Genomic DNA, 14,150 nt, shown 5'->3' with positions numbered 1-14,150 from the left:
ACTGACTGTTCAAATCCGTTGCTCCGTTCTTGAGTTAAATCGTGAGGAACGGACACTAAATCATTTTTTATTTATATAGATTATGTTTAGAAATCAATTTCTCAATAATTCCAAGATAATTTGACAATATGTAAGCGTCTTGAATGATTATTTGAGTTACGAAAATCAACCTATAAATGCGATGGAAACGTTTATATATGAAGATCTTTCTTAAATCTTAAATCCGTCGAAGATATGTTCTGCCTTGATGCTGGTCCTGGAAGGATATCAAACCTTCTTAGTTACTTTCGTCTCGCTCATGAGATGAGGTCCACATGGCCTAGTAGCTAGCGTAGCGCTCGTCAAGATGGGGGCTTCGGGTTCGATTCCCGTTCGGGTTAGAAATGCTATCGAAAAACGTCGTTTCTCTGGCTTACACTGGTTCAGGTGAACACTAGGGTGTGGTGGGAAAAGCAAATGGGCATTGCAAGTCTCCTAGAAGAGCTACAAAAAACCCGGAAACAGCGAATTGACGCCGCTTTAAGCGTTTTTACCCAGTCCAAGTGGTGCTCGGGTATCACGATGGTCCTCCTGCGGGATAGTGAGGTGATACACAAGACATTGTAAAAACGTTAAGCCAAAATAAATAAATAGTCATTTTCGTGCGCCGCTCTCATTAACTATCTTTCGTTTTTTAATAAGGAATTCCTCAAAACTGTCCTCGTTTTTTACCCTGGTGAACTTGGAACATGTGAGATGTTCCTTCATGCGACTTCACAGTAATCTGATATATGCCCCATTTCTTGAATACTGATATCAAGTTGCTCTTTTGATTGTGCTTAAGGCTTTCAACGGCTTCAGCAATCTTGGGAAAAGGTGGCTTCTGCAAAGTTGTCGCTAAGGAAACGGTTTTCTCCTTATGCGTGCGAAGAATTTGCCTCCAATTCCACTTCGTAGTAAGATTTAAAAAAATAAAAATAAATGATTATTGTTTTGATGTTCAAAATCAGCAATGACTCATCTGGCAAGACTTAAAAGAATCATTCTATCCAATATTTAACATTGTAGTAGTTCTGTATAATGCTGTGCATTTGATGGCTATCTACACATCAAACTTTGATGAATTATTAAATAACAACTATATGTACTACAGTTAAGTATTATGCATTTGAAGTAGTGAAAATATGTATCCTATTAAACGACTCACAGCTTTCAAAAATATTCGTAAAATTTGTCAAGATATTATTAAAAGTAGCTTTCCCCGTATTTGACCCGATCTCACCCCCTTCGACGGTACTAAAGATTATGCACCCTATTTATAAAGTACACACAACAGTGAATTAAATCTTCGTGTTGCGCTATTTGGGAAGCGAACATGATAATGGATTTTCAGGTAGCAATAAAAATTGTTCCGTACAGAATATGTATTCTATGTAATAGAGTAACACAAAAAATTAGTTCTTGTAAAAACATTAGGACACTCATTTCCAAATGGTTAATTAAGCATGGGCCTTCCTATTTTAAGTAATCAAATAACATGATATAATATCTTTCATTCAAATATTCAAATTATACCATTTTAAAACTGCGGGTCTTCAAATCTGATAGAGAATAAATTGGGTCCGATCTCGAATGTCACCACATGATGTTGACACTGTACATCTGTCATCAATTGTGTCTTTGCTTGAGTTGTTCTGGAATATTCGCTATAAACATTTAAACTTCGTATTATAGCAATAGGAAGTGTCCGATAGCTTTCTCGAATCGTCTTGTCAGTTCGATTTTTATTATTAGGATATTGTTTGTTTTATGCTGTGTTCAACTACGAGCAGTAAGTACTGTGTATTATGTATTGTGATTAATACCCCCATAATTATTTTTGGCAACATGTTTTGGCATCCCGATTTATTACATTAAATGGGCTTAAAAATAACAGAAAATGTGCTCAATATGAGCGAGCGACAAAAGAGACACATTGTAAATAAACACGCATTAAAGCTTTTCGCATACGAATGTATAAGTATATAGATTCACGTTTATGTTCTCCTTTTTACTCTTAGAAACCACTTTCCCACTTCATTTTATAATGAGGTGTAATACTATCATGTATTCATGCAACAGTACCAGTGATTATGTGACTCCACCTCGTCTACTCCACCGGGAGTAGTAAGTCCTTCAAATGTACTCTTATATCGGAAGCCGGTTCTTCTTGGGACGAGTCACCTTACCCTACCGAACCCCTACCCTCTCAAAAAAAGTCACAAACCTGTCCCTTCAACCATCGAATATTCCCACCCTATCAATGATTTCACTCCCCCCTCCAAAATTTCCATTCCAAACAAATTCTCGTCCTCGCCATCAGCCCTCTGTTGTTTCCGCACACCATATCAGAGTCTTTCCAGAAAATTCACCTGGCACTTGCCCATGGGATGTTTTATTTCTGCCAAAACCAAATGGTAAAGCCTTGGAGGGCATTCAGATAATGAAAGATCTGGACAGATACACTTCTTTGTCTGAAATTTGTAAGGTTAGACCGAACAAATTGCGAGTTGTCGTGTCTAACTGAAGGAACGCCAATTAGTGCTGATAAGCATTTCACTCTCGACTATCGTGCATGACGTAAAAATTGGGGGGTGATAACTGAAACGGGTCTGACATGCGAAAAAATAATGATAGGTGTTTGCAAACTTAATAGGCTGCCTTCGATGGAAGTCAAAGTTTTGGAGTGTCGCCAGCTCGGAAAAGTCTCCAATGAAGTAGAAAAAGGAGATTCACGCCGCCCGACTCGTACCGAGTCACTTTTGCTGGCTTCACCCTCCCTGACTACGTTATGGTGGACAAATTGAGGCTACCGTTGCGACTCTTCGTGCCAAAGCACATGACTTGTCTAAAATGCAAGTCAGTTGGTCACACAGCAGTTAACTGTGCCAAAAAGGAGCGCTTGCGGAGAGCAACATGTGGGCTAATCCTGCAGTGCGACTGAGCATAAGTGTCCATATTGCGGAGGAACTCCACACGTGCTCCCAGATTGTGAAACTTACAAGAGTCGCTGCGAGAAACAGAAGCACTCTTTGAAGATCGCTTCTCCACTGACCCAACAACAACAACAACCAATCTCCACACACAATGTCTTCTTCACGTTGCCAATTGACGAAATAGAAGCGGACACAGCTGACGATGGCACATCGCTTATTTTCCAAGAGAATTCCCAGCGCAAAAATGTGCCCACTCCACTTTATAGAAAGTACGAGGCTCCTCCTCTATTCTGGTCGGATTTGGCATCGGCACATTATGCCAAATCCACTCTACAATGGTTTTCAAAAAACAACATAAAGTTCAAGAAGGAAGGTACAGTGTCTAAAAATATGTCAGAGTTCAAGAATTGGTCTGCAGCGTTCAAAAAGTGCACAAAAACTACTGTGAAGAATTTGATGAGTGGAGTTAAATCTAAGGTTCGATCAATTTTTAGAAATCAACAATAAGCTTGATTTTTTCATTTCATTCCTATGTAATCCTTATATTCTTTAATAAAATTCACTTTTGTAAACACTTTCTGAACGTTCTCAGTTTTATTTTGATGTTTGAAAGTTCAAGACTACTTTTCAATACACTTCTTACAAAGTTGTCTTCACGTGATTTAATGTTTCGACTCCATCAGAACCATTGTCACCACAATGCTTCCAATAATAAAGACACTTTTGCAACAATTGATGCAAACATGGCCCTGCTTGCAATGATTATCTCTCTCGAAGACTAATTGAAAAAGAGAGGTTGGAGATATCACTGTTTTACAGTGGAATTGTCGTAGTCTTATCCCTAAAATGGATACGTTCAAATTTTTGATTTGAACATTAGTTGTGATGTTTTTGCTCTGTCCGGGACGTGGCTTTCTTCGCGAAATGATCTCTGACATTGGGGCTCAATAAGTGCCATTCTTTTTTTTTATTTGATCCTCCACCTATTGGAGGGATCGAAGCTGTTACTTTCCATGCAAACATCAGACGCAAAGACCTCTGTATTGGCCTTCGAAAGTTCAAGTTAGCCGAAAGCAACGTGCTGACATGTACTCATTTCTTCCTAAGCCACAGTTGATCTTGCCTGGGGGGGAACAATAAGACGACAACCGTTCATTGTTGACACTGGGGAAACTACATATGTACCGAAATCTCCAGCTAACCCAAGTTCTCTTGACCTTTCACTTTGCTTGAATTCACTATCGTTAGATTGCAAGTGCAATATGATCCAGGATCACAACGGTAGTGATCACTTGCCAATCAAAATTTCCATTACCAATGGGTTGAATTCTTCTGAATCAATAAGTATGGCATACGACCTCACAAGACACATTAACTGGAAATAATATACGGACACGATTGCTCTAGCAATCAATTCCAGAGATGGTTTAACTCCATTGGATATGTAGAAATTTGTTCCTCGTTTGATCTATGACAGCGCAGTTCGCGCTCAAACGAAACTCTTCCCAGGTTCTACCATTCGTCGAAGACCTCCCAATCCATGGTGGGATAGCCAGTGTTCCATTGAGAATTTTCGAACGTATTTAGCCCATGAAAATCAATTTAAAGACTTGATCAAAGGGAAAAACGTGCTTATTGGCGAAGTTTCGTGGGTGGTTTGTCGCAAGAAACGTCAATGAAAAAAATATGCAAAGTGAATCGAAAAAAGAGAAATCGCTCTTCAACGAATGGAAGCGAATAATATTCACATCGATGGTTTTTTAATTTTGCACGAAAAGTTTGTCCTGATTCCGCTTCCGTGCAGAAAATTGTTCGATATATACCACAAGAGACGTGCCCGGAGGTTGTACAATGAGGTACTTACGAAGTACGAATGATGCATCTATATGAGCGACGAATCGTACGTGAAGAGGGATTATTGCCAGCTTCCCGGATAAAAGCACTATAAAGTCATTGGTCGAGGTGATGTCCCTAGCAAGTTAAATTCGTTTTCGCCGCAAGAAAGCATATGAGCTGACTAGACTATGGATTCCAAAATGTACAAACAGAACAAATATTGGACAACTGGCAAAGTTGAAAGAAGTTGAAAAAGAGTGGGATGACACAGGATGCAACAGAGATGAAGAAATGGTGAAACAAAATTACCACTCAGGTTAGCCAACAGAGTGTTCAAAATATAATGAGTGGCAGTCTTCCGAAAAACACTTACACATGTCCACGCGATGTGAAAATTCCATGTTTTTGTTTGAATTCGAACATGATTCTCGCTAGTGTTGAGTGTCTATCCACAACACGAACAATGATACACAAACATAGACATGTGAAAACAAACACGATGTTTATAATTCAAGAACATCATGTACAAACATATCACCCGATGTCGCAGTATTCATTGCTTTCGTTTCGATTCTTTTCATACACGGAAAGAAATTATTCATCCCAAAACATTTCTTCGTAGAATACTTTTTCACAGAATCGAACTTGAAATTTAGTTCGCATTTCAAAAATTGCACGAACTAAGAGGCTATAAGTTCATGCACCAAAATATATATTTTTATTAAGGCTCATATGGCGTCAGCCTAACGGGGCCGGGAGTTCAATATTTTGACAATGTTTGCTTACAACTATGTTAGTAATATGTAACCGATTACTCGCGGTTGGTTCGAGGTTAGTATTACAAGTGTTCTCATAATTGGGATGTTGCAGTCTTCAGTGCTCTGTACGTGTGCCCGACATGGGATACTTCCTATTGGGATGCAGCTGACCGTTAATCAGCAACGACCCCCTAGTCTGCACCCCATATCTAGCGTGGTGCGTCTTTTTCGACTCGAGGAATCCAGGATAGAATGATCACTAGCCGGCGCAATCATCAGCTCGTGTAGAGTTGTCATAAGCGGTACAACCTTTGGCTCTTGTTGAGTGATCAGTGGACTGCACAACCTTTGGCCCGTGTTTCTGTAAAGAGTGTGTGTATGTATTGCCGCGACTAAGTAAAAGTTTATAGATCGTTCATGCACATTTTGCAAGTCTGATTCAAAGTTTCATTTTGCAAGTTTCGTTCAAAGAAAACATTCGCTGAATAGAAAGAAGCTTTCAATTTTTTTTGCGTGCGTGTTGGCAATTAAAGTCTGGGGAGCCGACTGCATAGCGGGCGACGTCGTACAAATGCTGACCAAAAAAATAAATACCCAAAAATTAGTTTTAGTTGCAACCTTCAGCGGCACACGTCAGAACCAGCAGAGAAATTTCAACGGCTAAAACACACCATTAATTTCTCGATGTTATCACAAACTGAATGAAGGAAAAAAACTAAAAGCTACACTTACACTGCACTACATATGCTATGTGTGCATGCGATTGCATCATCCTTTCTTCTCCTCTTCTCCGCTCGTTTTATAGCTCGGGTCACGATCGTCGCGAACAAGCAGTATTGGCCATTTGTATTCAAAGATCCAGCCAAAATTGTTGCTCCCGTAGTCGAGTGGTTAGCGTCACGCCTAACATGTCACTGCTGAATAATTCAATTTTAGTACTTGTTAAAATAGCTAATAATAGCGAATGTTACATGAATTCAATATATAAATTGATGCGTGCACTAAATAATGATATCAAATGTGAAAAACTCTCATATCAATCGATTTTTATTTTGTTCAGAAAAGAAAAAGGTTTATTTTATTTGCCCAATATTTTTGATGAAGCACCCATTGTCATGAAAGGAAAGCATTTTTTCCATGTCAACATACCAACACACCACGCGTTGAGTGGTGGTGGTGTGGTGTCCGATTCGCTTCTTCTACTCTACGCACTGCCGGTGCTTGGGGTGAAAATGCAAGAGAAACTGTACACCATGTTCGAACATCATGTGAAACATTGGGATTAAACATCGTATGTCCAAACATACCACGAATACAAACATGTCACATTTTCTAACATAGGTACGAAAAAATCATGTTTGTACTCAAACACAAAACTGTGAACAGCAGCGTGGACATGTTTATTCCGGACGCAGTGTTTTTTGTGAAACATGGAAGACTGATGAGTGGTATTCGGAGAAAAGTTCGAAGCTTTATCAAAACCAAAAAAGAATTTTTTTTTGTTATTTTTTCTTCAATGTACAAAAAATGTATTTTATTTACATTAACATGGTTCCGTGATAGATGCACTTGTGTCTTGTGGCGTTTTTATTTTGCGTGCAGATATTGAATGACTCAAGATTTAACTATGAAATAAAAATAATTTAAAAAAAATTCAAGAAACTTTGACCCCAATCGAAGGGCATCTTGTACATATCCACCAGACCGGTAGTCTACTTTAGGTACAAAAGAAAATGCTGGATGAAGACTCGCAACCACTTGGTATTTTCGAATACTGAATGCTTAGCATAATTTGCGTTTCAGAACATTCAAAAGGAGTGCTCCCGTGGCCGAGTGGTTAGCGTCATAACTAACATGCCGGGTGTTCGGGTTCGATTCCCGTTCTGGTCGGGGGAATTTTTCGTCAAAGAAATTTCCTCCGACTTGCACTGCGATCACGCGTATTCTAGAGCTTGCCACTCAGAATGCATTCAAGGCGTGTTATTTGGCATAGAAATCTCAACTAAGTACTAATAAAAATGACGCAAGTAATACTACGTTGAGACGGCGAAGTTCTTCTAGGAACGTTAGTGCCATTGAAGAAGAAGAAGAACATTCAAAAGGAGTGTCGATAAGAGTTACAACCAATATGCCAATAAGAACTATTCTGTCGAAGTGAATGAAAAAGTTAGTCCAAATGAATAACATAAGAAAAATAGCTTTCATTTCGTCACAAAGACCTCAAATTCAAATACAACCCAGTGTAACTATAAGCACGAACCACATTATTCGTAAACAAGCAGGATTCAAGTGTATCGGTTTATTCATCAGTGAATTGCAATTCGACGGTACAGATAAATTGCGAAGAGCAATTAAGATTGGTTTAGAACCATTTCACCTAAATTTTCGAGTCTTACTCGTGGTGAAATGAATTGAACTACTTCGAGTCTCACGTGTATATCGTAACGCACTAGAATGCTCAACAAAGTAGTGAAATTACTCGATGCGTGCCCGATCGAAGTGTTTGCTTTTAGTCCGCTTTTTTAGTAATCCAATTTTAGCCTAAGGGGTTAATGAAACTCATAGTCAAGCTTGATCTTGGAAACGGAAATACCATTTTGAATAAACTGTGATAGCATTTTATCCAAAAGAATAAAACATTGTAAAAAAACATGAATACTACACATTTCACAATAAAGTAACTGTTAAGTATTTCACCATTTTTTCTTGTGCCTCATATCCGAGGCAATAATAACCTCAGCAATATCTGACACCGTTTATCCTGGTAAGGAGAACCAGCGCTTTTGGCTTGCAATAACCGAATTGGACAATCGTGGATTGTTTGTGTCTCTGCAAACGCATCTGCCGTATCTATAGCCTCAGATCTGGGCACTGAATCAACATTTATCCCGGCAAGGTCGCCAGACTCTGGTAGATTTATGGAGCTGCAAAAAACTCCGTAAAACGAAGTTTTTAAGAAAATACTATGTCGAACAATGTCGCACCGGCTGAGACTAGTCCGAACAGAGTTTTTACGTGTAGAATATATATATTGAACTATATGTAAATATAGTTCTAATCAATTTATTCCAAGTACACTGACTAAACAATGAGAAATATAAACAAAATTACTATCAGAATAATCAACACAAATCTGGCAGCGCTGTTCGCCCATGTAATGCAACCATCCAACCCTCGTAACATACACTCACTATGTTTGCTCGCTCGATTACACTTACTGACACTACTCGGATATCATAACAATTACAAGCCGAACCACCTTCCCGGTCCTTTTGAAGAATAAAAAAACAGCAAGATGAAAAAAAAACTTCACACACTCGAAGGCAACGGAGAAATTGGTTGATTATTTGTATATTTCTGCTTTTGTTTCTTTCCCACGAACACACATGCTTTCTTTTCTCACTTTTACCCCGCTCGCTAAAATTAGATGCATCACTTTTTTTTCCTTCACGCTATATGTATTTTCACATTCGGCCTATCAGAATTTTCACACCAGTGATAAAGCACCATCACCACAACGGGGAGCAATCGCGAGCCTTTCTTTTCTCTTTTCCCGAATCCAAAAGCACCTTCCTGCCGCCTAATCACTCCATTCTTCAACGCTTCATTCAGCAGGCGCCACGAGTCATGGACCACTCTACGCTATCATCCCCCGCCGCATAACGTCTGCAGCATCCGAATGCGGCAAGCACAAAACGGCCACAGAAAACATCCTGAACTGCATCTGTCACGGGCACACTCAGTCAGGGTTAGCTACCCTACCACCATGTTTTCACTATTGCGATCAAAGCATCACGAAAGACACACTTTTCCCACAAATTTGTTTGTATCCTTAGGCCCGACACCAACCGCCATCCACCGCGCACCAGTGCCTCGGCGCATCCAATGATGCAGAAGAACTATGAACGAATCGGTAAACGGTCACGAACGCGTCACTCTCGACTCACAAAACCAGAGTGGTGGTGCTGCAGGTCCTGCGGAATCGTATGGGTGCTCTCTGCCCTTTGTCTGTGTTTGTTTGCAGAAAACACCACCTCACAGCACGGATTTGTTAGGATCCACTGCTGCTGCTGCTGCTACTACTTCCGTTGTCACTGCTGCTTCTACTACTAACCGAACCGGGCGATGGCGTTTAGTCGACTGATGACAGAAAAGATCCGCAGCAAACCGAGGCTCGTCGTCGAACGTCCGTAGGAATGAACATCCGTTCCCACAGACCGCAGCAGCAACATCAGCTGCCGGAGGAGCCGCCTTGCAGAGCGAGGCTCTCGCGAACAGGCAGGAAAACTGTAAAACTGCAGCGAACACGCGGAGAGAACTGCCCGCCGAGGAGCGATTCTGGTAGCAGTGTTGAGGTGCGTCCTTTCTGGAAGAAAAATCCTTCAAACTTTAGAATCGAGTCCACGTGGACAGGAAAATTTTTTGACGTGGGACTACGTCTAACCGGAGAATATGGGGGGTAAAATGAAAACCTAAACACAAAACATGCAGGGAAAAATGAAAGATTCCGAATGCTTATAACTCGAACATTTCTTACTGGATCGGAAAGATGTTTGCATCAATTGATAGGGAATATTTCTACGCATCTATCGCAATTAATACAATGTTATTTTTCATTAGATAAACAATTGAATAACTGTAAAATGTTGGCGTTATCTAAACGCCCTAACTGCCTCGTTTTGATTGGCCCGATTTACGGTTTCCCCAACACAGCCATCATAATCAAGCAGCCTTGGGGAAATCGGCATTGCAAATACATAGAGGTATGGGGACTTTTGTTCTCACCGAAATGTGTTCCCTAACACAGACTTCATAACCAAGCAGTGTTGGAGAAATCGGCATTGCAAATACATGAAAGTCGGGGGTATTTTTGATCCGACTGAAATGTGTTTCTCTAACACAGACTTGAAGCGTGGGGAAATTGGCATTGCAAATACATGCAAGTCGGGGGCATTTTTGTTTCGACTGAAATGAGTTTTCCCTACACAAACTTCACAATCAAGGTGTCTGGGAAATCGGCATTGCAAATACATGCAAATCGGAGGTATTTTTGTTCCGACTGAAATGTGTTTTCCCAACACAGACTCAAAATCAAGGTGTCTGGGGAAATGGGCTTTGCAAATAAATGCAAACTGCGAGTACTTTTGTACTCGCTTGTCTTTGTGCGGACTAGAATATTGTTGATTCATGCAAGGCGAGGGTACTTCTGCACCCGTATGTTTTTTTGCACTCCGAAAAGTGTTTTCCTAACACGGATTACAAAAGTGGGTACGAACACAACGCTTTGGCTCGGTTATTCAAGATTGTATTGAAGGATATGCCTCCATTTCTTCTGCTCACTGAATTTCTACGCATACCTTTTGATGATTTGGCAAAATGTTGATAACCATTTGCTGCGATAACGCCTATTGATTAAACAATATGCGTTCGACGTACATGTCAAAATCGAAACTGAGTGCCTGAAGTTCATCAAATCAGGCAAATTCGCGGTTCGAGAAGTACGTACACTTGAGATATGTAAACTTCAGAGGGAAATGTAAAATAAAATAATCGTTTGATAATTCTTCCGTTCACATATTTTGTCCAAATATACAGCAAACGTAAAAGGACTGTCATTAAATTTACTTGTAATGAAGAACATAATCTATCACAATGCATGAAACATGGCATTTATTCAATCTCTTTACTCACAAAGCAAATATATTGAATTTAATTGTATTCGGAAATTGTTTCAATCAATCAACAATTTGATCAATACAAACAAATGATTGCTAAGCTAAGGCAGTCCCACGTAAACCTTGCGGTTTTATCATAGATATAGATATAATTTTTTTTAAATACAACACCCTACACATTCAAAATTAAATTAAATATCACATATTCAAGAATTTCAAAACTCTCCGTATTTATCAATAAACGGATTGAGCCGCCTGAGAGTGCTGCCCAGTCAAACGTTTATATTTTTTTTCATATTGGGTTGGGGAAAAAGAAATGTCGTATATTGTCAATATATGGCAGCACTTAAACATATCTTGTGTTGTACTTATCGCATCGGGTCATACTATACGGCTATTCAAAGACCACAATCTGTGCTACAAGTATCGTTTTGACAGTGTTGTGATTGTCCTTTTCAGTCTCAAGTTATAGCGCGTCAAAGATGGAGTCCACCAAGCAAGAAATTCGTCATATTTTACGTTTTTTCTACCTGCGAGGTAACACTGCAACGACGGCGGCCGAAAAAATTCGTGTAGTTTATGGACCCGATACTGTAATGATTCGCACAGCACAGCGTTCGTTTGATCGATTTCGTTCTGGTGTAGTGGCTGTCGAAGATACACCCCGTACTGGTAGGCCAATCGTCGTGGAAACCGATAAAATCGTTGAAATCATCCAAGTAGACCGTGAGTACTCGCTCGATTGGCCAGGAACTGGGTATGGACCATAAAACCGTTTGGAACCATTTTCAGAAGCTTGGATTCCAAAAAAAGCAGGATGTATGGGTGCCACACGAGTTGACGCAAAAAAAATCTTTTTGACCGAATCAACGCCTGCGATGCACTGCTGCAACGAAACGAACTCGACCCATTTTTGAAGAAGATGGTGACTGGTGATGAAAAGTGGATCATGTACGACAACCTAAAGCGAAAAAAGTCGTGGTCGAAGCGTGGTGTTCCGGCCTAAACCATCGCCAAGCCCGGATTGACGGCCAGGAAGGTTTTGCTGTGTGTTTGGTGGGATTGGAAGGGAATCATCCACTATGAGCTGCTCAACTATGGCCAGATCCTCAACTCGGTTCTCTACTGTGAGCAGTATGACTGTTTGAAGCAGGCGATTGACCAGAAGCGGCCAGAAATGATCAATAGGAATGGTGTTGTTTTCCCCCAGGACAACGCTCGGCCTCACACATCTTTGATGACCCGCCAGAAGCTACGAGAGCTCGGATGGGATGTCCTATTGCACCTACCGTATAGTCCGGACCTGGCTCCAAGTGATTATCATCTCTTCCGGTCCATGCAAAACGCTCTTGGTGATACTAAGTTGGCCTCAAAAGAGGCTTGCGAAAACTGGCTGTCTGAGTTTTTTGCAAATAATATTTTTATTTTACAAACATCAACAGGCTTAACATGTTTGCCCTAATGACCGAGAATTAATTATAAAATAAAAACTAATAATAAAACTATATAACTAAATATTAAACCTATAACCTTATAACTACTTAAGAACAACAGAATAGAGCGCTTTGAGGAACGAACGGGAAAGGTGATAATCAAAACACTAACTACAAAGATTGAACACACGACACATACTGGTTACGGGTTCATTGTAGCCGTAATTTGTTCGAGAAGGTGGAAGGTACAAGTAGTTACGGGTACGCAAATTGCGACGATTAATGTTGAAGTTTATTACGTGGAGTAATTCGGGGCAATCGATGTTTGATAAAATAATATCAGATACAAAAAGCGCCTTCGCCATTCCTTCGAGAGTCCAATGAATCCAATCCTATGAGACTACAGTGATCCTCGTAGCTGGGCAGATTCAATGGGTCATTCCATGGCAGATTACGCAAGGAAAATCGAACAAATTTTCGCTAAATCGACTCAATACGTTGTACACTATTTTGGTAATATGGTGACCATACAACACAAGCATATTCTAGAATGGTCCGAACCAGAGCACAATATAGGGCCTTGATGCAATGTACATCTGTGAATTACTTCGTGACACGGAAAATAAAGCCGTGGGCTTTGGACGCTTTAGAAATAATGTAAGCTATATTATCACGAAAGGTTAGTTTAGAGTCTAACATAACTACAAGGTCTTTGATAATGTTCACACGTCTCAAAATTTCTCCGTGCAGTCTATATTCAAAGCTTATCGATGTGCGCTTTCGAGAAAACGAAATAACCGAACATTTTGATGGATTTAAGATCGTTCTATTCGTTGCGCACCATTCAGCAAAAATATTCAGCTGCTTTTGCAGAAACTCCGCATCTCCAGTGGAATTCACGCGAAAAAACAACTTGAAGTCATCGGCGTAGGAGAGCTTCAGGCACTTCAGACGAAAATTAATGTCATTAAAGTATAGCAGAAAAATATATGGGCCATGGTGGCTCCCTTGCGGAACACCAGACGTTACACGAAAAGGAGAAGATAGAGTGTCTCCAATTTTCACCGACATAATACGATCAGTGAGATAAGACCGTAGCCAGAATAAGAAAGGACCATAAAAACCAAGACGTTGAAGTTTAGCTACAGCGATATTGTGGTTGATTTTGTCGAATGCTGCGGAGAAATTGGTATATACCGTATCGATATGCTGTCGCATCTCAAGTGAACGAGCGATGTATGATGTGTACAGTAGAAGATTCGTGGAAGTCGATCGTTTAGACACGAAACCATGTTGTTCCTCGACGATGTAATTTTTGCAAGCATGGGTGATAAAATCCAACACGATGATTTCAAATAGCTTGGAGATGGCACAAAGGCACGCGATTCCTCTATAATTCGTTACATCCTTCCTAGAGCCTTTTTTGAATACAGGGAAAACAAAAGAATTTTTCCATGCAGTCGGAAAAGTCCCACTCAGGATGGAGCGGCGGAA

General features: G+C 40.2%; 1 protein-coding gene across 9 annotated transcripts in view; it reads right to left on the bottom strand.

Moving 5' to 3' along the window:
* Positions 1-9,677, bottom strand: part of LOC129771373 (uncharacterized) — a 284,948-nt gene extending 275,271 nt beyond the window's left edge. For 5 of the 9 annotated variants that reach the window (XM_055774949.1, XM_055774955.1, XM_055774954.1 and 2 more), the window contains exon 1: positions 8,767-9,677. The gene's annotated coding sequence lies outside the window, so the exon portion shown is untranslated. Of the gene's footprint in view, positions 1-8,733 lie in introns of all 9 variants that reach the window. The other 4 variants (XM_055774952.1, XM_055774953.1, XM_055774950.1 and 1 more) reach the window with 2 other exon arrangements.
* Positions 9,678-14,150: the final 4,473 nt, after the last annotated feature.

Source organism: Toxorhynchites rutilus, chromosome 2 (genome assembly GCF_029784135.1).
Source record: "Toxorhynchites rutilus septentrionalis strain SRP chromosome 2, ASM2978413v1, whole genome shotgun sequence".
Classification (NCBI taxonomy): Eukaryota; Metazoa; Arthropoda; class Insecta; order Diptera; family Culicidae; genus Toxorhynchites; species Toxorhynchites rutilus.
The sequence above is the reverse complement of the archived record's forward strand: the minus strand, read 5'-3'. Positions and strand labels throughout refer to the sequence as shown.